This window comes from Pelodiscus sinensis, chromosome 22, assembly GCF_049634645.1.
Source record: "Pelodiscus sinensis isolate JC-2024 chromosome 22, ASM4963464v1, whole genome shotgun sequence".
In the NCBI taxonomy this organism is placed as follows: Eukaryota; Metazoa; Chordata; order Testudines; family Trionychidae; genus Pelodiscus; species Pelodiscus sinensis.
The window spans coordinates 3561636-3587801 of record NC_134732.1 but is presented as its reverse complement, the minus strand read 5'-3'; the positions used below and the strand labels follow the sequence as shown (position 1 = coordinate 3587801).

Below are 26166 nucleotides of genomic sequence, written 5' to 3'. Positions count from 1 at the left end.
AAGAGGGGGTGGGGGGAGCAGAAGCCAGTGCTGGGGGGAGCCAGATTAAAAGCTAGTTCCTCTCAGAACCATCTCCGCAGCGCCTCCCTTATTGACTAATCGAGTAGTCGTGGAAATTCCATCAACTACTTGATTAGCTGATTAATTGAAATTTGACATCCCCAAAGAGATTATTGTCATTTCAGACACTATTATTACCAATTTTAGCTGCTCTTTAGAAAGTAAAGAACAATGTAGAAATTAAGGGACAAACTTATCTCCTTTGCTCTGGTGTAAATCTGGAGTAACTCCACCTGAAGTCACTGCAGTTTGACTGGATTTCCATCAGTCTAAGAGAAGATTGGAATCTGTACTTAAATTAAGTGCAGGAGGAAAGTTACTAGGACAATGGTTTGGAGCTGCATGCACAGAAGAAGGGTGTTGCTTTCAGTTTCATTTGCTTACTCTTTTTTGTTTTTTTAACTATTTGAGAGATATTTGGTGCTCCGTTTTGTGGTTAATCTAGTTATTGGGATGTCTGAAACCCCTTGTGACCTTCAAACACAGATCTACTAAATATTTGGCATTTATTTCCCAATCGCCAAGAATAGAGGAAGGAAAGGGGGAAATAGATCACCAGTGTTGGACACACAACACTGATAAAGTCCAGGTTATAAACCGTTTGGGTTATATATGACAAACAGTTTGGAAACTTTGTTTCAAGGCTGCTACGGCCTAACCAGGAAACCAAGATGATGAGATAACGATTGATGGACCCAAGGATTCCTGACAACACTAAGGATTGCAGAAGTACTGAGAAATCAAATGATCTGGAAAATAAAATGAGATTAAGATATATCAAGTTAGTGAGGGCTCCTCAAGGCGCAGAGGCGAGTAAAGCAGACTTTTAGTTTGCAATGAATATGAAGGAGGTTAGGGACGGATAATTTCTAGACGCTCATAATGTGTCATAGTGAAATGTATCCCCAGGCAAGCCAATTAAGTAACACCTGTGCTGTTTGTGGGGCAAGAGCTGTTCTTGCATTAAGGGGCTTGCACATCAAAGTTGGTAGATAAATCTGAGCCTGGTTTCAGGATTCCAATACTGTCCTCCTTCGGTATCATGATTCATAACACCAGAGTGAAAAACATGGCCCAGGGGTTACCCTCCTGCTTTCTCCAAAGGATTCACTGTAAAATCCAGAAATCTGCCTCTCCCCTTCCCCATAAAGCTGATGCAGAGTTTCTGGAGAAGGCAGACTGGAAAGTCAGATCTGTAACTTTTCTATGGAGAACTTCACTTTCTTTCCCCGCCCGCCCTTTGGCAGCAATAGGTCGGGGACCAGCCAATGCTCTAAGAATGATTCGTTATGCACTTCCTTCTCTTCACCAGCCACTCTGTTATGTCTGCTGCTCCAGTACAGGCAGTCCCTGACTTACGCGGATCCAACTTATGTCGGATCCGCACTTACGAACGGGGCTTTCTCACCCCGGAGCTCGCAGGCAGCGATCCGCCACCTCAACCTCCGGCAAAGCCTCAGAGACGCGGGACCCCGCCGCCGTTGCGGCTTCGCTCCCGGTGTCCCTGGTCTGCTGAGACGGTCCCCAGCAGACCAGAGACACCGGGAGCGAAGCTGCAGCCGTGGCGGGGTCCGGCGCCTCTGAGGCTTTGCCAGAGCAAAGCCTCAGAGGCGCGGCACCCCGCTGCCGCTGCGGCTTTGCTCCCCGTGTCCCTGGTCTGCTGGGGGGGGGGGGGCAGCTAGTGTCAGAAGCGGCTGAACCAGGACGCCTGGGGCAGAGCAGCTGGGGCGCTGCCGGTTGGTCCCGCAGCGCCGCTCTGGGCACTACTGGACCAACCCGGCAGCACCCCAGCTGCTCTGCCCCAGGCGTCCTGATTCAGCCGCTGCTGGTCAGTTTCAGCAGCGGCTGAATCAGGACGCCTGGGGCAGAGCAGCTGGGGTGCTGCTGGGTTGGTCCAGTAGCGCCAAGGAGCGGTGCTACTGGAGCAACCCAGCAGCACCCCAGCTGCTCTGCCCCAGGCATCCCCAAGTCAGCCGCTGCTGAAACTGACCAGCGCTGACTACAGGAAGCCCGAGGCAGAGTTGCTCTGCCCCAGGCTTCCTGGAATCAGCCGCTGATCAGTTTCAGCAGCAGCTGACTTGGGGACGCTTGGGGTTCTTAAGTTGAATCTGTATGTAAGTCAGAACTGGCGGTCAGTTTCAGCAGCGGCTGAATCTGGACGCCAGTTCCGACTTACATACAGATTCAACTTAAGAACAAACCTACAGTCCCTATCTTGTACGTAACCCGGGGACTGCCTGTACTACCTTAAACACCTGACTGTTCCTGCCTCTAGTCTACATCTTACCCATTTATCCCTTCCTGGGTCTTTTCTGTCTCCCCTACTTTATCCTTTGCTGTTTTATTTATTGTTCCCGTTAGTTGCCACACCCATCTCTAAAGGGCACTTTCTCCCCCTTTCCTTTCACCAACATCATTATTCAGAGATACTGTATGGACAATAAACACATTTCATTCCCCTGCAGCACCTTCCACCCAGGAACCCCAAGTGACTTTACCTATGCTCATTAATTAATTAGGCCTTGTCTTCCTTGTTTTGCAGATGTGTAAAAGGCTCTCTGTCCCTGAGAGAGAGCCCCGAAACCAGGGATTCTCAACCAGAGGTCCAGGCCCTGCTGGGGGGCCACAAGCAGGTTTCAGAGGGTCCACCAAGCAGGGCCAGTGTTAGACTTGCTGAGGCCCCACGGCATGAATCTTAAGCCTGAGGCCCTCAGTGCTGCCACCCAGGGCAGAAGCTGGGCTGAGTAAAGTAGCTTTGCAGGGGCTCCTGTTACACAGGTCCCCACCCAATTGCCCTTCCTGCTATCTTCTCACAGCAGCCCTGGCTTTTACACGCAGAAAACCAGTTATTGTGGCACAGGAGGGCATGGCGTTTTTATAGCATGTTGGGGAGAGGGGGCGTCAGAAAGAAAAGGTTGAGAACCCCTGCCCTAAACTACTTGCCCTTTATACCAGCCCTGAGAAGTCCAGGCGAGGGTCCTCTTTCCAGCCAGTGTACCCCACCCACTGTTCTGTCCCCTCCTGGTGGCATCTCACCAGGAGGTTGAGCATTTTCCTGGGCAGAGCTCCCATGACTGGTTAGGATACAGTTCAATTTTTCTTGCTCATGCACTACAGGTCATTGCAGAACACTCCATAGAGCTCCTGCATGCTCTGGGAAGGCGGGGACCTGACTCAGGCAGGACAGCCATACGGAATGAGCAGCACAAGTGAAAGAGTAGGTCGGACTCTGATCCCGCCCCCAGCCCCGTGGTGGAGGGAGCGGCCCTTAGCAACGTTGCCAGAATGGAGGGACTGCTGCAGTAAGGGGCCCTCTGAGGGCTCTGAAAAGCTGAATGCTGTCTTTGAATTGGACTCCAAAAGGGCCAGCAAGCCAGGACAAGTGTCTGAGCAGAGGGGGGAAAGGATTCCATTTCTAGTGCAAGACACAACAAGGCACAAGCACAGACAAACTCTTTAAAGAAAACCCTTAAATAGGTTCCCAGCAAAAAGAGGATTCAGCTTAAGCCCTATGTCTGGCTTTCAGGTCGTTACCAATCAGATAACGAGCGGCTGAAGGAATTAAGATACTGAAGCAAAGGCCCCTAACAGTCACTATTTGGCTAGTAATGACTGAGGAGTATGTGCCATATACCCTACTTGGTGAGTTACTTTTCCCTTTGGATCACTGCGACAGCCCTACGGCATTTCTGAGAACTGGTCTCAAGTGTCTGAAAGCTTAGTCAGTTCCACTTTATTTCTTATGAACTACTTTTAACTAGCTGATTCTGCCACAGAGCTAGGTATCTACTAGTCAGCAAGGCCCAATTTTACTTTCAATTCCTCTGCTGCATTAAACACAGGTGCACTAGTCAAACAACAAGCAGAAACTGGCCCTGAAGCTGGGATTTGCAAAGAAGCCGAAGGAAGTTGGGTACCAGTCAATGGCTTTTGGCACCTCGCTTCCTGGGGTGGAGTGTACAATGGAGTCTAGGTGTCTTGGAAAAGACATCAAGGCCTGCTCTTCCAACGTCCCAGCACTGAACCAGGAATAGTTCAGCTTCACCTATGAGAGCAAAGATGGTCGCACTAATATCAACAAGCTGAGGGTAATTAAATCACTGTGTTCTCCTACCTTGCTCAGATGGGCTATGTCTAGACTGCAGGCTTCTTTCGAAAGAGGCTCTTTCGAAAGCATCTTTCGAAAGAGCCTCTTTCGAAAGATCACGTCTAGACTGCAGGCGGACCTTTCGAAAGAGAAATCCGCTTTTTCGAAAGAGAGCACCCAGCGAGTCTGGATGCTCTCTTTCGAAGACGGCCTATTTACATTGAAGAACGCCTTCTTTTGAAAGAGGAACTTTCGAAAGAAGGCGTTCTTCCTCGTAAATTGAGGTTTACCGCCATCGAAAGAAAAGCCGCGTTCTTTCGAAATAATTTCGAAAGAACGCGGCTTGAGTCTGGACGCAGGGGAAGTTTTTTCGGGAAAAGGCTACTTTTCCCGAAAAAACCCCTGAGTCTGGACACGGCCATGAGGTCCAGACAACCTGGTGGCTAACCTGCCTATGGCAATCAGTCTAACCCAGCTCTCCCAGCAGCAGAGCTCCATGGGGGAGGGAGAGGAGGGAGGAGAAAGAGAAGTCCAGCTCAACCAGCTTAGCACCTATTAAAATCTATGCTAACTTGTCTACACTAGATTTTCAGAACATGTTAGTTACCTTTGAAACTCAGTCCAGACCGGGAGTGAAAATAACTTAAGTGTCTTACAGGTACTGTCGTATTGCACCCCCCGCACAGCCTGCTGGATTCATCCTCTGCCCCTTCCCTGAACAGCTGGGAGTGAGGAAGGCACACAAGCTGCACACTTTCCCCTTGCTCCCTGATTGTCAGCAGAGTTCTGGGTATGTGCAGCTGTAGCCTCCTCAAAGGGCACGAGGAGGAGATACGGGCTAGGGCAGTCGGGGTGTGGCTAATTCACTTCAAATGAACTAGTGGGAGGGCCTTTTCTGTCATGGAGAAGACGTCCAGCCTCCTTGATGAAAAGAGAAAGTTGCCCTGAATGGGTTGAACAACAGGAAGGAGAACTCACTTGGGGATCTGTCAGGTGGAGGTCCCACCAAACCAGACCAAGCCTTGACCAGGACACTTGGACACCCCGAGAGGCTGCATGTTTAGTGACTCCACAGCACTGGATTTTTTGCTAAATAAGCTGAAATTGTTCATTTTGCTTTTTTAGTCTGAACCAAGCAGATCAAAGCCTTGGTCCTACCCCAGTGTAAGCTGACCAGAGGAGATTGGTTCTGAGCCAAAAGGCAGGTGTGCTAAAGTGTCATATTTCTCCTTGCGTTGAGTCTTCCCCATAGTTTCCAGTGCCAGACGCTATAATCCTAGGCCACCTTCTGCCAAGACAAGGAAGAGGAGAAAATGCCAGAGGCTGGAAGAGATCTGAGAGGAACATTTGGAATTGTTTTAGTGTCAAGGTTAATTCTTGCACCAAGATGAGATTGAAATGAATGAGGATGGTGAAGAGCACTGGTCCAGGCACTATAATCACTTTCTACAGAAAGAAAAAGGAAACAAGAACTGTCTGCACTTGGGGAGAGGCACAGTGATGTATGGATCCTACATCAGCGGGAGGTTCCTTCAACGTAGGCCCACACAGCCCTGGTGTTATGAGACCTTTGGATCCTACACTTGCAAGACACGCCAACACTTACACATGCTGGGTTAGAGCAAGATGATTGCTATGCCCACACACAAACAAAATAATCAGATTGTGAGTCCTGGTTTCGTTTCCTTGCTTCAGCTTTTCCTTGTATTTTATCTTACAAAATTGAAAACAGCCCCCTTTGCTTTAGCCAATTGCACTTTCCCCTCAGCTTGAGTGGTTTTTCTCATCAAGAAAATCCTTCTAGTGCCTGCAGATCCTTCCTGGCATGAGACAAAAGATAAAAACCCCTTGTTAGAAAACACACATGCACTGAGAAACCAGGCAGCCTTGCGGGATCCCAGCAGAACTGTAGCCCTTCCAAGATGACAAACAGGGCTTTGTTCCTTCACATTTGAAAACATTCTGAAAACAATGCTCCTCCCCATCCATATAAAAACCCTTTCCTCGCACCCAACAAAAGGAAGACATAATTAACCCAACCTCACAGAGACTACAATGGCATTTTAAACAGTAAAGTGCAAGTCACATGCATTTAGTAACTAATTATTCCCCCTACGCACACACCCAACTGTATTCCCTAAAAATGTCCACAGAACATTGACAATTTGTGCTAGCCAGGGCTCTCGGAAAGGAGTGAAAGAAAATAGTTCTGAGCAAAAAATAAACCTGAGAGTAGTCTTATCAAAAACTTCCTAAAAACACAGTGTACCAAACTCATTAGTCTGTGGTAGAAATGCCCTTTTGAACTCATTTGACTGCATTCACTTTCACCTATATGTTGCATATAAGCCGACAGCTACTGCAGGAAGAATGTAGTGGGAGCCATCGATATTTGCATACCTGTTAAAACACTATCCCTATCTTCACACCACCCAGGGCGTAAGTAGCCATTTTCCAATAAGCAGCACTACACACACATACTCCTGCTGCAGTTGGAAATTCATTAACAGCAATGCCACAGCTTCTCGATGGCATAGAAGACACTAAAAAAGATCTGTTGCCTCTTGTTCAGTCTCTCTCATCATCTTGCAAGACACTCTGGCTTCTTCAGAAGTAGGAGTAAGCCTTCCCCCTTTTGGCTCCAGTAATACCGCCCTGGATCTACCCAGGTAAGAAGCAATTCGTAAGCACTCTTGCTACAGAAGACATGTGAATTACTAAAGCTAGTGATGTAATAGTCAATGCCACCCCACTCCAAAAAATATCCCCCAGCATGCTTCAGTGACAATCAGTGCACCTCGATGCCATCATCCCCCGCGAGGATTAGGTAGAAGTTTTCAATGGTAAACACCCAAGTTGTAGGTTACACAGCTCTGCCCTTCCCAGCTCTCTCACAATGCTGAATCAGCCTAAGAAGAAACTAAACTGGGCTGGACTTCAATGGAATTACAGCAGGGCCCAGGTCAGCCCTTGATCTTAAGCTTCTTGTAGCTGATGTTGCTGTTAATTAAAGTACTGAGGATGGTGAATAATGTTTTCCTCCATCCACACATGGCAAGAGCTGATACCATGCGGTCCTTTCACTAACAACTGACAAAGGGTTTCACTCTTTCAGGCTGCACCCACAAAAGAGCGACTGAAAAACAAAATGGCCCGGTTTCACCTTGACACTATCCTTGTGCACACAACACTTACCACGCAACCAAGACAGACATCCCTCAACATTCAAAAGTGATCACCCTTCAGACCAAAGCTAAGATGCCTCACTGATATAACCAGTTGGCAATGCTTCATGCATTTTTTAAATGCAATAAAATACTCTTATTCTGCAAACAATCAAAACTAATCTCTTTACCAATTGACTTTCAGCAGAAGCATGATATTTCACAAATAAATCACATTGGGCTATGATGACACGTGAAAGGTAAGGAGTGTTATCAGTTCCTTCCTGCCAACACAGCACAATGTGCAGCAGGCCTCAACTGGTATATTCGTTTAGCCCAACATGAAGGCAAAACAGGGCTCTACCCAATTCTAGAAAGTAAACCAGCTGCTCAGTATGGCCTTGCAACGAAATAGGATTACAGTGGCCTGGAAAACAAAATAAACCCACAACATGAAGGTTATGCATAAAATCATAGCAAAGATCCTTCTTCCCCAGTTCTCTACAGAGAAAACCTTTATCAACCCCTCTCTGTTAAAGTAGAAACACAAAAAGATATGTACATTAGTCCCATGTACCTCTGTCAATTTTTTTCCTCGTGCCTTTAGTTGTTTACTGCAGCCAACTGCAGAGAAATTACAGTAGCTTAACTCTCCAACTCCCTCTAAAGGATTAATCTTCCAGTGAGCATGCTCACGCGAGATCTTTTTTCAGCCGTTGCATCCATTTCATGAAGTGAGGGCTGCTGCAGACATGAGGAAATGCCATTTCAGGACTACATGCCACATTGAATAGCCCCATAAACAAGTGCTAATCCCTTTCTGAAGTTCTAGCAAGCGTCTCTGACACGCCCTACCTCCAATGACTTTAAAAACCCTCTGCTTTACATGCACTTTCCTACATTTTTTACAGTGGTTTCCCTACAGAACACATAGTTGAAATGTCTGCTCTTGACTTTGTCCTGACAAACTGGTGGAGGGTGCCTCTAATGAAGCTACAGTCAAAAGAGCTCCCTTTCTCTAGCAGTTTTTTCCATCTTATCATTTCTTGGCTCATCTCTGCTTTTTTACAAAGGGCAGAGAAGATGTGACGAGGGAAGTGTTTTTATTCAAAAGGAACAGCTTTAAAGCTATGGTTTTCAACAGCGCAGCACAGTAACAAACAGCTCCCAACAAACACATTAAACTCTACAGATTAAAGGCCAATGCAAATGAGGATTTGCTTACTGGCAACAAACAAGACAGTTGGAAATAATCTTGTCCACTCATTCTCTGGCCATCCTACCTTATATCACAGTAGCAGCAACTTAATTCCCTCTCCCTCACTCTATAGCCCTGTTCCTCAGTCAGCTTTCTTCGTTAAAATGACAACATTGCAAGGGAACAACAAAGACTTATCTTGTGTTTTCTTCCATTTTAATCTTCTTGTATCATCATTATATCAATATATCCTCCTTTGCCTCTTCATCTATTTTATATCCAGTTAATTATGCTTCACAGCCAAACACCCCCTCCCATCATAAAATACTCATATTTCAGAGTTGTGATTGCTGCTTCAATCTAGACAATTTAGGGAAGAGGTTCTAATCAAGTGTAAATCTGGATTAACTGAACTGAACCCAGTAGTATGAGATCAGATTCCAGCCCTCAACCTTCCCCACTTGATATTAAAAATCTAAAATATTTTAAAGACTGTTACATTCTTAAAATATCACAAATCTCATTTTCTTTTTTAAACTATTCCTACGAAACTGCACTAAAAATCCAAAATGTCAGAGGAGTGCTAAATAAGGGTTGTGTGTCCTTTTAAAAATGTACACAAAGCAGAAGGACAGCATCCATAAGGAACGATGAACACTTGGTGACAGTGGTTATTTTGCTCTGCTATCACCTAAATAGAGTCACCCGCAGGAAGGAAACCTCTGTTACCATGCATTAAAATAGATGTTTTGTTTTATTTATAAAGTGTTCTAACTGGTTGGTTTTGATGTGTCATAGCACAGGCTGTTCAACCATCCTTCCCTTTTCCATGATTTTGGGATTTAGTAAATTGACGGCTGCATTCATCCAGAAAGGTGCTGAGCTCCCTCAACTCCTATCAATATCCACAGGAGTTGAGAACGCTCTGTATGCTGCAGGAAGAGCTTACAATAATGCATAATCTGGCCCAGAAATGCAGAGAAGGAAAATCCCAGACTCGAAAGCAGGCAGAAAATGATTTTGTTCTGTGCTTCCTCCATGGCATCAGAATTACAGCTGAACACAGTCGGGGAGGTCAGATATGGTGTCGTCCTGACCCGTTGCTCCCAATTTGGAAATGAGTCACACTCCTTGAAAATTTATACTTTGAAGATTGATTGCTATTGATTCTTCTTCAAGCAAACAGTCCATGCTGGCAATCCATCAATAATAAGCAATTACTCGACAGCCTCTTATCTGCAGATGCCAGCCCAGACAACTCGATTTGCAGAGGCAATGGGTCAATAAATCAAAGCCCTTCTCAATTTTAAAATACCAGCATTTACAAAACCTGGTTGAACCTGGCTGAAGAGAGCAACCAAGCCAGTGATATGCTGGCAAATGAGCAAATCTGTACCTAACTAACCTATCAAACAAGCTGATTATGGCTGATGCTGTAAAATAAGCCCAGGACGTGCCTCATTTTTCACTGGCATCTCGTGAAAGCTTTAGTTGGGTGTGGAATGGACGACACGGGGAAGGAAACAAAACCTCTCCCCTTGGAATAATTAGTTGCAGAGCAAGAGCAGAATAAAGTGGCTCTTGTTAAATGTTCACCATTTATGCTTTAATCGCTCTGACGCATTTAACTCTTGAGCGGCAACCCAGAGCCTACTGCTAAAAGTGTGTGTCATGGCACCAGGCCAACCAAACTCAGGTATTTTTCTCTTCTGCAGCAGTGCATTTCAATCCAATAAAATCAATATTCCAGTTCCTCTTATTGGAAACTCATTTCTCTGTTCTTCCAAGTCTCTCCCTTGCTTCAGCACAAACCATTGACACTAACGGGGAATTACAATGGTGCCACCAAAGTAAGAGAACCAGCCCCAGGAGACCCTGTCACGCTATCAGGTGCCGATGACTTTGAAAAGCCCCCCCTGGGCCAGACAAAGAACAGGGATGGTTTGTATAATTTGTGGGGCACTAAGCCACTGCCAAGAGCGCTTAGTACAATCCCAGACCAGGATCTCTTGGTGCTGAAGCTGTATAAAACACATCCATTGGTGCAGTGCCTAGCATAATCCATTATTAAGGCCCAGCGATGCTACCACTGTACAAATAATAATTGTTACTTTCATTCTGCTCCTGTTACTGGAGGCAGTGAGACCGTTTCCTCTCTGCCAAGTCTTACTGCATGAGAGGAAGTGGGAAAGCTTGCCATTTCTAAAGTGGGCATGGAATTTGCCCCCCCACACACCAAAAAAAAAAAAAAAAAGGCGAGCCCAAAGAAGCACTTTATGAGTAGGACCAAATCTGCAGTACACCAGCAGCCCCGCTGACTTCCACGGACTGCTTGGATAATGAAGACGAAAAGAGATTTGGGGCTTCATGTTACTCGCATTAGAATTAATAGAAAGATTACCACTAACTCCAGTGGAAGCAGGCTCAACCCCTTCTTCCATACTAGAACATATATTTCACTGCGGCATCTTCACTGAACGGGGACACCAAAATTCCTCACCCGATAAAATGCAGGCATTGGGGGGGGTCATACCTTGTGGCCTCAATTTTAAGTGACTTTCATAGCTGTGGGAAGAATGTCCAGGTGAAGATGGCGAGACAAAGCAAGTGAGGTAGTATCTTTAATTGGGCCAATTTCTGCTGGTGAAAGAGACACGCTGTCGAACTTACACGCAGCTCTGCATTAGCGCAAATGCATCTTTCACCAACAGAAGCTAGTCCAATACAAACTATTACCTCACCCATCTGGTCTCTCTAATGTCTAGGGACCAGTAAAGCTACCACAACACTGCGAACAGGTGCAGAAGAGGAGATGATTTAACTGTATCATTTTGACTGAATTCACTTGATGGAGTGGGTTATATATTGTGAGCTGTTATAACCAATCACTACAGAGCAGGGACTTCACCCATTTACTACCTGAATTCTTTTTGGTGTTTTTTCCGTCATTGCTTAGGACAACATGGCTGTGTCCAGACTCAGGGGTTTTTTCGGGAAAAGTAGCCTTTTCCCGAAAAAACTTCCCCTGCGTCCAGACTCAAGCCGCGTTCTTTCGAAATTAAATCGAAAGAACGCGGCTTTTCTTTCGATGGCGGTAAACCTCATTTCACGAGGAAGAACGCCTTCTTTCGAAAGTTCCTCTTTCGAAAGAAGGCGTTCTTCAATGTAAATAGGGCTTCTTCGAAAGAGAGCATCCAGACTCACTGGATGCTTTCTTTCGAAAAAGCAAGCCGCTTTTTCGAAAGTTCAACGTGCAGTCTAGACGCTCTCTTTCGAAAGAGGCTTGCAGTCTAGACATAGCCCATGTCACTATGGGAAGGCATGCCAAAATCAGCAAGGATCTCTCTTCCTCCTCTTATCCATAAAATTGCAGCAGATTACATCTACCGCACCTAACCTAGTCTTTTAGTTCAGTACTCTATATGATGGCAAAGCATGGAGGAACATGCAAAAAATAAAAAGGCATTTGTCTTTTTATCACTGTTTCATAGCAAGCCACAAAATGCCAGCCCCGCAGACAGAATCCCACAAACTGCAGAACAGCAGCAGATTCCTTGGTTAGATGATCAATCAAAATAATTTTCCATAAAACCTTCCGTTTTTCCAAGGTAGAACTTGCTGCCTTTTTTCTAGGGAAGATAAGTGAATGACAAGTCAAGACATTCAGCCTCTCTGGGTAAGTGCATTTGCTGGATGTGCAGTCTGTAAAATGGTTGATAATGCCGGTAAGTTAAGGCATTTGTTTCCTGATGGCGTGAGTCTGTCAGGTACAAGGCCTCAGTCTTCCATGATTTACCCCAAGAGAAATTTGGAGCTATCCATTCACAGCTGAGGCAGCAATATTGGTTTATCTATGAGTATTTGGTTTGAAGAACTGCAGGCTGTAAAGATACTCCATTCATACTGCCAATGCGCTTGTGACTCTTTCGTGAGGGTGTTCTTAGCCACCTGTGATGTGCTTCCTTCTTTTAAAATCAGCTCCATGACCACTGGGATCCATTCCTCTTTGGGTTTGGACAAGCGGTCACAGCAGTGAATGCTCTCTGGGGCGGAGGTCAGTGACATAAAATGGGAACAAATGGCTTCTCTAAGAATAAGATAAAGTCCCCGTGCACTGCAGTGAATATGACTTGGCAAAAGGGGCTGGGTAGGCTTTAAAGGACTCAGTTCCCCACAGCCCTGAATACTGTGTGGAGGGTGTGAAACACCCTCCCTGATATAAGTGAGCAGACAGCTCTGAGTTGGCAGTGATTTGCATCCACTCTGCCTAGGCACAAGGCCAAGGCCAATGCATTTATCTCCTCCATGTGGTGTTAGTAGGGGTCCAACCACTAACCACAATGGATTTGATGAGGCTGATGTCAATCCTGATGCAGCTGATCAAGCAGAAACACACAACCCCCGTGCGATGTGACAGCATGGTTCTCCATAAGGTGAGCCCTCCTTATCACTGCTCCAGGCTGTTCTGCCCTCAGGCACTGCAGTCTCCGTGATGCATTCTGATGTGCTCAGCCTGGACATAGCATCGAGGCTTGAAACACTGATAGCTGGTAGCGTATATACGGGTGCATCGGGTGGGGATAAGCAAACTGGGTTTTGTAGTGAGTAATCTTTGCAGAAGGAGGCTTCATGGAGGCATCCCTGATAGGACACTTGGGGTTAGGTCCAAATCCAGGAAGAGCATTAGGCAGGGGAGTTAATACTAATCGCCCAGTGAGATATGACGAGATCTCAACTACCTACCCAGGGCTCTTCCATTATTGGGGTCTCCTAACTGCTTGAATGAATAATGCAAGAACCCTTGTAGAACCCTCATCCTGGCTCGGGACCTGCTTATTGCTGCTGCAATCATCTTCAGAAGACTGGACTCAAGATGCACGTAGGCAGCTTTAACTACAAGGATTAGTATTGGGGTGTTTTATGCTGTTACATGATCCGGTTACAGCTTATTGCCAAAATCAGCCCACTGTAGTTGTGGGTCATTGTGGCATGTCATCTGAGATAAAGGTTTGGATTCTGGAAAAATGTGGAAGAGAGGGATGACCCTCCAAATCCCTGGATGTCATACACCCCTTGGGGACTTACTGTTCCGAGTCTGGCTGTGTTCTGTCTCGAAAGAGAAAGGGAAAGGTTAAGTGAGATGTACCCAGATCATTCTGGCAAGTTACCCCCACCCACACACTGCAGAGGAAGGCAAAAAACAAAACCCAAGGGTCACAAGGGGTTTAGCAGAGTCTAGGAAAGGCAAATACTTTTGCACAAAAGTCTAAAAACAAAGCTGGAGGCTCACTGAATAGAAAGCTATCCATAGCTCAAGCTAATACTCTTATTTAGCCATTCGACAGCCCTTTACATTTCAAAGCACTACATGCATGTTACCAAATCACCACTAACAATCTGGCCAGCGATGGAGGCAAGTAGTATCCCCTCGCGCCCCCCCCCCCCCCAATCTTAGAAATAGAGGCAGAAAGGTTAAGTAAGTTGCTCACAGTCATGGATTAGAAACCAACCAACTGCTTAGCACTGGAAATAAGACAAAAATGGTCAAATTGCACAGCCTTTAGCAGCCGCCTCTCTCAATGCAGCCAGCCAAGGGGGATTCAGACCCAAGTACGGACTGTAGGATTTGGCCCTAAGTTTTTGACATCTCCTGATCCAAAGCCCATAGAAATCAGCGGAACAACTGCCTTTGTCTTCAGTTGGCTTTGAATCAAGCCCCTCTAGTTTACTAACAGTACACGGGCCCTTCCTAGTGTCTTTTAGTGCTCATGTGTACGATGCAGTGAATGTACAAGGTGTCACATGGGGTGGAAATCAGGCCCAATGCTCCCAAAGCCTCACAGCCTGAGGCCTCTCAGACACCATGCTCCAGGAACATCTCTTCTGCTCAGCAATGCACATTTTCCCCAGTATACAAAGGGAACAGGCTACCGGTTGGCCTCCAGCGCTGGGGGCAGGCACTCAGCTCTCCTATGGATTAGACAGACGTTTCTCACTGTTTCAGCTGAATGAGTGAAAATCCATGCGAAGACAACAACTGACTTGAAAGGGAGTGAGAAAGAAAATTCACTCAAGGATCTGACTGGATTTCAGCCTGGTCTCCACATAGCAGTTGTATTCATGTAACTGTTTTGGTTAGGGGATGATTTATAATGAAGTATTTATACTGGGACAATGGCATTATATCAATATGGCCTATTCCCACACATTACAGGAATCAGTTGCACTAGTACAACTGGCAAAACTGCATCCACACTCAAAAGTTATGTGGACACAAGTCTCCAATCTGTACTCTTCATTCATACTCTTGCCATATGCCTCCTAGTCATAGACCCTTACAAACCTACTCTGACATTTCATCTGGTGGTCCCTACATCCAACCCAATACCTTGTGATTGAAAGGTAATCATTTGTTGCTGAAAATACTCCCTTAATAGGCCAGCTGGCATTCAAATTCACAGTCCCTAATTTAGGAAGTGGGTATTTTAGCCATTAGGCCACTGGGTTTTAGTGTTCTCTATAGGCCTGATCCAGTGAGTAAGAAGGCCTGGGCTATATCTACACTGCAGGATTTTTGCACAAGAACAGCCGTTCTTGAGCAAAAACTTGTGGAGCATCTACACTGCACGTGCGTTCTTGTGCAAGTAAATTTACAGTAAAGTGTCGGAAAAGAGGGCTTCTTGCGCAAGAGTTATTCCTCTCCCCATGAGGAATAAGCTTTCTTGCGCAAGAAGGCAGTGTGGATGGGCAACTGGGGTTTCTTACGCAAGAAACCCCTTGGCTAAATGGCCATCAGAGCTTTCTTGCGCAAGAGACCGTCCACACTGCCATGGACGCTCTTGTTCAAAAGCACATCTTTTGAGCAAAAGCACATGGCACTGTGGACGCGTTCTTGCACAAGAATTTTTGTGCAGAAACTCTGGCGCAAAACAGTTCTTGCGCAAGAAGCCTGCAGTGTAGATGTAGCCCTGGTGTCCACCTACAACTTGGATCAACCTAGCTACAAAACTGTGAAAAAGTTCACACCCTGAGCACTGCAAATTAGACTGACCTAATTCCCAGTGTCAATGTGGCTAGGTCAATAGAAGGACGCTTGGACCTCTCCGAGACGTGGCTTACCTACGCTGACAGAAAGATCTCTACCGTCGACCCAGGCAGTCTACATTACAGCAGCAAAGTTGCGGTGCTAGAGCTATGCCGCTGTACTGGCTGCAGTGCAAACATGCCCTAGGCACATTCATGAGTGCTACCCAAGTGCCTAAGTGCCTGCAAGATCAGGCCATGCCTGCCTGTCACTGTAATGTATTCATAGGGCATGAAACTCAGTAGCATGCAGGAAAGCCCCATGCCCACCCAGCTTAGAACTACACTGTAGCATCTGGTTAGAAAGACCGTGCTCTTCATTCACATTTTCAGCTGTATTTTCATCAGACATAATTGGCCAGAGACAGGTCACATGACTCCGTCACAAGTACCATGCTGTGCTGATAATATAGGAGATAGTTTACAAGTGACATAGGGTCCCTTATCGGATAAGAGGCTGCAATTGTCACAGAAGGTGACCCAAGTATCCACTGGGGAGGGTACACACTGTAATTGCTTCCCCAACATCCTACCCGCCCCAGGTGCCCAGCCAAGAGGCAGCATTCTAGTGTCAAGGAAGACAGTCATCACAGCTTGCAAAGTTTGCACTGGGACTGCACGGGAAGGGAAAGAATAACCCAGAAAATGACAGCATGTAGATGAATACACCATTAGCTCTGAGATCAGACTGTGGACAACATCACCCTGAAGTTCCTGGGGCAAAAAAAATATAAACAGTGTACAGCTGTAGAAAGAATCTGGGGAAATGGCTGTGTTGTGCCCTGAAAATCCGCTTACAAAACAAACAGCGACTCCCAAAGGTGGCCTGCTTCTGACATTCCCTGAATCAACTGGGAACTCGTCTGTTCTCCCACGTGCATTTGCCATCCCAAACAACTAACGAATACAGGGACGTTAAAGACTAGTCGACTATCTGGTAAGCATTTGCTTATCAGATAGTCTTTTGACTAGTCGACATACCCCCCCCCCCCCCCCCCCGCCCCTTGCTGCCTGTGTGAGATAGAGGCAGCGAAGGGAGAGGAAGGGAAGAAATTAGAGATCAGCTGTGCGGCGGCTGCCCCTTTAAAATGACACCTCCACGTTTCAGAGGGGCAGCCGTGGAGCCTGGGTTCCGGGGAAGTGCCGCATGGAGCCCGGGATCAGATGGGGAGTCCCGAACTGACCCCAGGCTCCACTGCCTCTTTGAAACATGCAGAGGTGGCCTCTGCATGCTTCCAAGAGGCAGCTGCCATAGAGACCAGGGCCAACTGAGTCTCCAGCGGACCCCAGGCTCCTAGCAGCAAGCAGTCCCACAGGGGACTCTTGTGCATTTCAAAGCAGGCACACCACGTGTAGCCGGAGTCAGCGGGACTTCCCGCTGGCCCCGGGCTGTACACGGAGTTCTGCATTCCTCCTTTGAAATCTACAAGAGCCCCAGCGGGGGCTCTTGTAGATTTCAAAGGAGGAATGCGGAAGTGCCTGTGAACTAGTCGATGGAAATTACATCCACCACTCAACTAGTCAATTAATTGCATTTTAACAGCCTTAAGCAGGAAGAAAACAACCCACCATGCAGCCAGGCGCTCAGGGAGTCTGCCTGCCTGCCACTGCCGCAGCTATTCCACTCCTAGAAACCCCACAGCTGGGAGCCGCCAGCAAGCATGTCTGAGCGCCCCTTAAAAGGGGAGGGGACAGCGGGTCTTCATGCACAGCCCCCACGCCCAGCACCATCCTCACACCTCCCATTGGCTGGTTCCCAACAAATGGAAACTGCAGAGACAGTGCTTGGAGGGAGGGGCGCAGGTCTCTGTGAACTGTCAACACCCACAAGCACTGTCCCCACAGCTTCCATTGGTTAGGAACCGAGCAATGGGAGGCGTGAGAATAGTGCTGGGAGTGGGGGTTGCACAGGGAGACCCGCTGCCCCCCTCCTTCCAAGAGGCGCACAGAAACACACTTGCCTGTAGCAGCTGGGGGGCCTCCATGGCATGCAGGCTTCCTGCCCAACTGCCCCGCTGTACCACGGGCAAGGAGCTATGTATGGTAAGAGCCTCCTAGCCATGGCCAGAGGCTGCACCTCACACCCCCTTCCAGACCCCAATCTTCTGCCCTAGATCTGAATCCCCAAACTTTGTCTTAGACCCCGTCCCAGGTCAGAATCCCTTCTTGCATCCAAACCCTGCATTCTCTCCTCCACCCCACCCCTCCAATAATATAACAGAAAAGTGCAGCCCATGATCAGTTACCAACATTCTTGGGGTGTCTCCCTTGCAAAAATGATTGCCCACTCCTGAGCGGATGGGTGACGGTAATCTAACATTGCCTTGCGGAGCAGAGAGCGCCTTTACCTGAGTCAAATATGTCTACTTTCTTAAAATGCTGTGTTGAGAATAATAATCCCTACACGCAATTTAATTTGCTTGCATTACAGAGTATTACTTCACAAAAGAAATACTAAAGAAAGGGCCAGCACAAAGCCTTCCTCAGAATAAGACTTAACTAAGATTTGGATCACTTACCTTACCCTGCACCCCCATCAATCACACTCAATTTCAAGGCAATGCAAGAGAGGGTATGTCTACATTAGCCCCCTAGTTCGAACTAGGAAGGCTAATGTAGGTATTCGAAGTAGCAAATGAAGCCCGGGATTTAAATATCCCCAGCTTCATTTGCATCTTCCCGGGCGCCGCCATTTTTAAATGTCCCTTAGTCCGAACTCCATGCCCACGGCTACACGCGGCACGGAGTAGGTAGTTTGAATTAGGATCTCTAATTCGAACAACCGTTACTCCTCGTGGAACAAAGACTGAGAATAAGTCTTAACTAAGATTTGGATCACTTACCTTAGCCTGCACCCCCATCAGTCACACTCAATTTCAAGGCAATGCAAGTAACTGCAGATGTTAGAGCACTTAGAAGAACATCAGAACGGCAGTACTGGGTCAGACCAAAGGTCCATCTAGCCCACTATCCTGTCTGCCGACAGTGGCCAGCACCAGGTGCCCCAGAGAGGGTGGACCGAAGACAATGATCAAGCGATTTGTCTCCTGCCATCCCTCTCCAGCCTTTGACAAACAGAGGCCAGGGACACCAATTCTATCCCCAGGCTAATAGCCTTTTATGGACCTAACCTCCATGAAATTATCTAGCTTCTCTTTAAACTCTGTTATAGTCCTAGCCTTCACAGCCTCCTCTTGCAAGGAATTCCACAGGTTGACTGCACGCTGTGTGAAGAAGAACTTTCTTTTATTAGTTTTAAACCTGCTACCCATTAATTTCATTTGGTGTCCTCTAGTTCTTCTATTATGAGAACTAATAAATAACTTTTCTTTATCCGCCCTCTCCACACCACTCATGATTTTATATACCTCTATCATATCCCCCCTCAGTCTCCTCTTTTTTAAACTGAAAAGTCCCAGTCGCTTTAACCTCTCCTCATATGGGACCCGTTCCAAACCCCTAATCATTTTAGTTGCCCTTTTCTGAACCCTTTCCAAGGCCAAAATATCTTTTTTGAGGTGAGGAGACCACATCTGTACACAGTATTCAAGATGTGGGCGTACCATAGTTTTATACAGGGGCAGTAAGACATTCTGTATCTTATTTTCTATCCCTTTCTTAATCATTCCTAGCATCCTATTTGCCTTTTTGGCCGCCGCTGCACTCTGTGTGGAAGTTTTCAGAGAACTGTCCACAATAACTCCAAGATCTCTTTCCTGATTTGTCATAGCCAGATTAGCCCCCATCATACTGTACGTATAGTTGGGGTTATTTTTCCCGATGTGCATTACTTTACACTTATCCACATTAAATTTCATTTGCCATTTTGTTGCCCAGTCACTCAGTTTGGTGAGATCTTCTTGGAGTCCCTCACAGTCTGCTTCTGTCTTGACTATCCTAAACAGTTTGGTATCATCCCCAAACTTCACCACCTCACTGCTTACCCCTTTCTCCAGATCATTTATGAATAAGTTGAAAAGGATTGGTCCCAGGACTGACCCTTGGGGGACACCACTAGTTACCCTTCTCCATTCTGAAAATTTACCATTTACCATAAAAGAGACCAGCTTTAAAGCAAGAGCAGATTTAGACCATAATTATAGTAGACCTGGTGGTCCGTTATAATTTAAGTCGTGCATTGGTGCTCTGCTCAGGGCTGAATTTCAGCTATATGAAGCTGTGTAATGCACAATTTTGACATCTTTGGAATAAAAGGAAGTACAGTAATTCCTCACTTAACACTATAGATATGTTTCAGAAAATGATCGTATTAAGTGAAAACATGTTATGCGGGGTCAATTTTCCCATTGAAAATAATGGAAAAGGTGAGGATTGCGTTTCAAGCGGTGGTATCTGTTGGGACGGGGACATAAGGTTGGGGGAGAAAGGGGACTGGGTTACAGCAGGGAGGGGAGGTGTTTGGCTCTGGGGAAGGGAAGGGAAGGAGAGGAGAGGGGAGGGGGATTGGGTTGGGAGTATGCCCCTGCATCCAGCGAGGGGAGGTTGCCAGGGAACAGCGCAAACTGCGAACCCTCCGCCATTTTGCAGGGAGGCGGGAGAAGCCCTGCGCAGCTGCCAGCAATGGGCCGGCTGGGGAAACCCAGCCGCCGGCTTGCAAGCAGGGGCAGAGGAGAGAGGGCAAGGCGTCCGGCAAGGGGAGTCAGCGGGGAATGGCACAGCAAGCGGCGAACACTCCGCCATTTTGCAGGGAGTTGAGGGAAGTCCCATGCAGCTGCCGGCAACGGGCTGGCTGGGGAAATCGTGTTATTCTGGGGACAGTCGTGTAATTCAAAAAACGTTCCCTAAAAAAAAATCGTGCTATCACGAAAACGTGTTAAGCAGGCACGTGTTAAATGAGGAATTACTGTACTGTGAACTCATATTAGGGCCTTTATTCTATGCAAAAAGGTTACTCTGACCAATGGCGCACAGCCTTTTGCAATGGTTATGGTCTTTGGATACAACTATCTTGTACACTTTGAAAGAAGCATTTGAAATTAAATAGCTAATTGAGCAGTGCATTCAAAGTGACACTTTTCTATACATCATTTCTCCAGCTGCCCTGGAAAATCACTGACAGTATTTCAGAGCTAATTCACGAGCGAGGGGGGTTAAATAATCAGTGTTAAAAGGGGTATCCAATGTGTCATAGTCACCATATTTGCAAGGGGGGACTATTTTTTAATATATAACAGAAGAAGCCAATGAACGTATGTAGCTCTTTTCGCCTTCAAAATGCTTTGAAGACATAAACTACCTTATCCTCACAGCACCCCTCTCAGGCAAGGCTGTATTATCATTTTCATTTTACAGAAACACCGAGAGATTTTGGCCAGCATTTTCAAAAGAGAACTCTAAATTGGATGGCTCAGATTTTGGGTACCCAAATTTGGACACCGAGAGCCTGCATGCAGAGGTGCTGCATTTCTGCAGCTTCTACTGGCCCTGATCAGAGTTGTGAATGCTGAGCACTTTTGGAACTCAGGCCCAAGATGTCTCAGCCAAAAACCGAAGCTCATAAAACCAGTGATCCTCTGCAAAAATTTCAGCTAAGTGAGACTTGCCATCAGCTGCCGAGAAAGGCTGACTAATACATAACAAAAATAATACAAGTTGGACCTCTATAATCCGGACTCCCCTTGTCCGGCAACATCTGTGGTCCAGCATCTCCGAGGGTGCTCCCGGGGCTGCACAGCCACCCTGCCGCTACCCCGAGCACTCCTCCCTCATTGAATTCTGGCCCCTTGTGGAGCACCACAGCTGGGAGCAGCAGCGGGCCCGGCACTGACGTCCAGTGGCCCGGCAAATTCCCTGGTTCGGGACTGATCAGGTCCCAAGGGTGCCAGGCCAGGGAGGTACAATCTGTAGTAGACAAACAAAATAACAAATAAAAATAATGGTTTGCACTTGTATAGCGCCTTCCATCTAAGGATCTGAAAGCAATTTAGACATATAAATGAATTAAGCCCCTCTGCGCTCAGTTACCATAGTAGAAATATCCCCTTTTACAGATACAGAACGGACGCAGACACAGTGATTAAATCACTTGTCCCTCATCACAGAAGGCGGCTAGGGCAGATCAGAGCACAGATCACAGCTCTGCCAGTGGCCTGTCCATGCCATAGCCACAAGACAGTGCTTTTTCCCCATTAGATCAGACCTTAGGACATCCTGAATCCCAGCTCTCTGCCCATATCACTCATCCACATCTTATAAAGAAGCTTTTGAGTGACTTGCTTAAGGTCAAACAAGGAGAAGACTCCTGCTAGTGTCCACAGAACTACAAAACTGATACTGACACCAACTGAAAAATACACAGATCTGGACTTATAGATACAGCAATAAATAAATCCAACTTATTGGCATAAAATAGAAAATTCCTAGAAAACAGTGTATCACCCCCTCTTCTCCAAATGAACGGCTGCTGTCCATGCATTGCTGAACGTTCAGACCCTGCACTACGGACTGCCAGGGTAGGATGAGTTTGCCACAGACTAAAGCAATGCAAGGATGATGCAAGGTCAATTAGCAGAAACGTTGCATTTAACAAGTCAACTAATATATTTTGGACACAGCTGCTTTTCAGTTGAGAGAAATTCTAAAGCTCATAATCAGGCTCAGCCAACCAGATCTTCCTTGAAAAGAGAAAATGATCAAACTTTGTTATAAATTGCTGGATGCTTAAACGCACTAGGGACCAATCCTACTCCCACTGAAGTCAATAGCTAAGCTCTTATTAGTGTCAAGGGTATAGGATCGGATCCCAGGAACATTTTTAGTTCACTGATCTGCCCTTATTGCAAGCCTGGAAATACAATCCTCCATCCTCAGGGCTCTGCCTGCACACAACTCCCTGATAGCTCTGCATGGCCCTTAGTTTTCTGCTCGTGCATCTCCAGTCACAGCTACTGACCAGCCCTGAAGCTCCCCATCTTCTAACAGAGAGAAGACAAATGTGGGTTTCCTTTCAGTGCTAAGAAGCATAGTCAGCTTATCAACATTTTACTTCCTGTACAAAATACAGACCAGAAGTTCTTGAGGAAGCACACAGTTCCTGCTCTACACTTGCAAAGCACAATTTACACTGCTGTAGAAATTGTGTTTTATTCACAAGATAGTGGCAAGAAAATGTTAATCAATGGCCAGCAAGGGGAGGGGAGGAACATTCTCAAATGCCTTTACATGGACTCCCTGCTTTGGCAATGAACAGTGGCAGCACTCGCACTGCCATCGCAGAGCAAGCTAAGCCATATAACTCATCATCAAAACAAGAGGGGAACCACAGGCCTACATGTCACTGTTTGTTATCCTTAACAAAAAGGATATTGTGGCATCAAGTAGTAATTATAGATCGCTCCATTCTCACTGGTGATGAGTGAGCTTCTGTCATTTGAAAAAACATCTGAAGTCTTTATGAGTGCTTCATATCTGAATTCGTGCATATGCCCCTTGCATCTTCTGGCTTGTAGCTTAGGTGATGCAAACTTGCCCATCATCTCTTTGTGATCTTTTCCCTTCTAACCAGACTGCATAGAATCTGTGACAATGGTACAGCAAGATGAAGTCATTAACCCTGGGTGTATCCACACTGCAAAAAACGGTATGTACTTCACTGAAGTTAGCAAATTCAGGTTAAAATAGCAATGAGGACACATTATTTGGCTTTTAACTTGCGTTAACAGCTCAAGTTCAACCCACAGGCTTTAGCTCGAGTTGCACACCTGAGTTAAAAGCTGAGTTACATGTCTTCACTGCTATTTTAAGCTGAGATAGCTAATGTGGGCTAGCACGCCTGAGTTAAGAACCCACCTTTTTCTGCAGCATACATACCCTTAAACGGTAAACTTTTGGGGGGCAAGAACGACCTCAGTGTTACCTTTGTGCACGGCACCTAGAACAGGGGCCTCTAGCCACTAACACAATAATAATAATAGGGGGCATCTAAGTTAATGCAGATGCAAAACCAAGCGGTATTTTAATCCTAACACTTTGTTAGACATTCTGGTGTAATACCTCATGGGGGGTAGGGACAGTGCAAAAACATGTCTTCAAAAAGCTTTCCAGCATTTTCAGTCTAGTAACAAAGACTTTGGAAAGAAATAAAATCAATGGGCCATGAATGATTAAAACACTTTGCTATGTAACCATCACGCTGCAACAAGAAAGAGGCTGGGACTGTTAGGAAACCAGCCACGCAGCTGTGTCACCAGGATCTAGGGTATCCTGTTTGGGAGAGGATGCTATCGAAGCTGAAGCTGACAAGCTGATTCCAAAAGTTCAGTGCGCCCATATTTGCGCTGAGAATGAAGGAACAAACTCACACATTCGCCTCCATTTCAAATGACATAGCCAGAGTCTATACGAGGGATGTAAGCAACTAGTCGACTACCCGATAAACCTAGACTTATTGGGTAGTTGAATCAATACTTAAAAGTTGGTTTCCCCCTGCAACTTCTCCATGGGGGGCGGGAGGGAGACAGAGGTACAGAAGGGGAAACGGTGCGAGCCGCGACTGAGCAATCCCAGCTCGCGCTAGGTCCCAGACACTGTGGCTCTGATTTTTAAATGTAGTAAGAGCCTGGCAGTTCTTACTACATTTAAAAAGCAGAGCTGCAGCGAACCCTCTTATCGACTAATCGAGTAGTCGATGGAAATTACATTGACTACTCAATTACCTTCCTAACCACTATTTAACATCCCTATTCTATATACTGTATATTCTTCATGGACTGAAGCATAAGAGCACAAGAACAACCAGACTGGGTCAGACCAAAGGTCCATCTATCCCAGTATCCTGTCTGTCAACAGTGGCCAATGCCAGGTGCCCCGGAGGGAGTAAACACAATAGTTAACCCTCACATGATCCCTTCCCTGTCATCCGTTTCCAGACACACAGAGGCTAAGGACACCATTCCTACCATCCTGGCTAATTTACCTCAAATGTGCTGAACATAAATTTGCTGGCCTGCTGGTGCTGCCTGCTCAGGTTTTATTTCAAAGAGTAAAACAGACAAATAATGCAACCTCTCTCCTCTCCTCTCTGAAAACACATGCACCCCTAGGACACCCTGCATGCCACGAAGGGTGAAAGGCTTTGTGAAAGCTTCTTGATAAAACACAGGCAGCACACCCCTGTCTCAGCATTGTCGTCTGCACATGAAGAGATAGTAGGAAAAGTCAATTTGCACCTGCTTTCGTAGGGGGGTGAGATCCACTTTTTAAACAAATGTTAGTTGTTTATCCTCAGTGTTTGAGGGAACAGTTGAAATATTCCAGGTGAAGTCTCCAAACCCTGTAAGACAGTGGTCTCCAACCTTTTAAACCCAAGATCACTTTTTAAATGACAGACCAAGCCAAGATCTACTGCCCCGCCCCTTCCTTGAAGCCCCACCCTCTCTATTCACCTCCTCTCCATCATTTGCTATCCCCAATCCTTATACTGCTGCTTTTTCCAACATTTGGCCTGTCTAGACTGGAAGCCCCCTTATTCCGCATGGAAAGAGGAATATAGGGGTGACCAAAAGAGCATGTTTGCTCTTCCACTAAAAAAAGCAGAAGAACAAACGCATCCCTGGATGCAAAAGAATGTTTCTGGGATATCTCCAGAATCCTGAAAAACTCCAGCCGTACCCTCGCTGGGTTGAGACAGGATGTGTAGGCTCTGGGGTGGGAATGAGGGATTTGGGTGTAGGAAGGGGTGAGAGGTGCAAGCTCTGGAAGGAAATTGGGATGCAGGAGGAGGGAACGCTGGCTCAGGGAGGGGGCTCCAGGCCGGGCAGTGTTGGGGTACTAAGCAAGCCACAGGCTTGTGGATGTGAGGGTGCAGGAATTTGGGATGGGGTATGTGAGGGGCTCAGGGCAGGGGGTTCCAGTGTATGATAGGCTTAGATAGGGTCTGGGGGAAGGGGGAGTGCAGGAGTGGTTGTGGCCAGATGGGGGCTTGGCCTCAATTGGGGGTTTGTTGGCCAGGCTTCATTTTTAAATAAATACTATGTCAAACACAAAAAGTTTCTGCATTGTCTTTATTTATGAAAAGGGCAGGGAACCTGTCTTGAGTCAGGGGTCACTGACCCACAGAAAAATTAGTTGGGAGCAGGGGACATGGTACTGGGGAAGGGTGCTAGTGGGTGCTGGGGCAGGGAACAGGGTGCCAGTGGGGGCAGGGTTCTGCGGCTTGGGGCAGGGGAGAGGGAACAGAGTGCCAGCAAGGGACAGGTTTCTGCAGCGGGGTACAGGGTGCCAGGGGGTGACAGGTTTCTTCAGCAGGGGACAGGGTGCTGGGGGGGCAGGTTTCTGCAGTAGGTGGCAGGGTACCAGGGGGGCAAGTTTCTGCAGAGGGGGGACAGGGCAACAGAGTTCTGTGGCTGGGGGAAGGGAAGAGGGAACAGGGGGGCAGGAGGGTGGGGACAAGGTTCGGGGCAGGGGAGAGGGAACAGGGTTCAGGGGCAGGGTGCCAGTGGGGGCAGGGAGTCCCCTACACCAGCCTTGGAGGGTAGCCTCCATTGCATGCTCCCTCTGGGGCCCACCTCCCCCACCCCCACGGAGGAAAGAAGCCCCGTCATGCACCTCCGCCG

At 46.9% G+C, this 26166-nt stretch overlaps 1 protein-coding gene across 6 annotated transcripts in view; it reads right to left on the bottom strand.

Moving 5' to 3' along the window:
• The window catches only part of EHMT1 (euchromatic histone lysine methyltransferase 1), a 179104-nt gene that overhangs the window by 140261 nt on the left and 12677 nt on the right, over positions 1–26166 (bottom strand). The window contains exon 1 of one of the 6 annotated variants that reach the window (XM_075905439.1): positions 7889–8986. The exons of 4 other annotated variants lie outside the window; for them this stretch is intronic. The gene's annotated coding sequence lies outside the window, so the exon portion shown is untranslated. Of the gene's footprint in view, positions 1–7888; positions 8987–26166 lie in introns of those variants that run through there. One more of the 6 variants, XM_025178510.2, reaches the window with a different exon arrangement.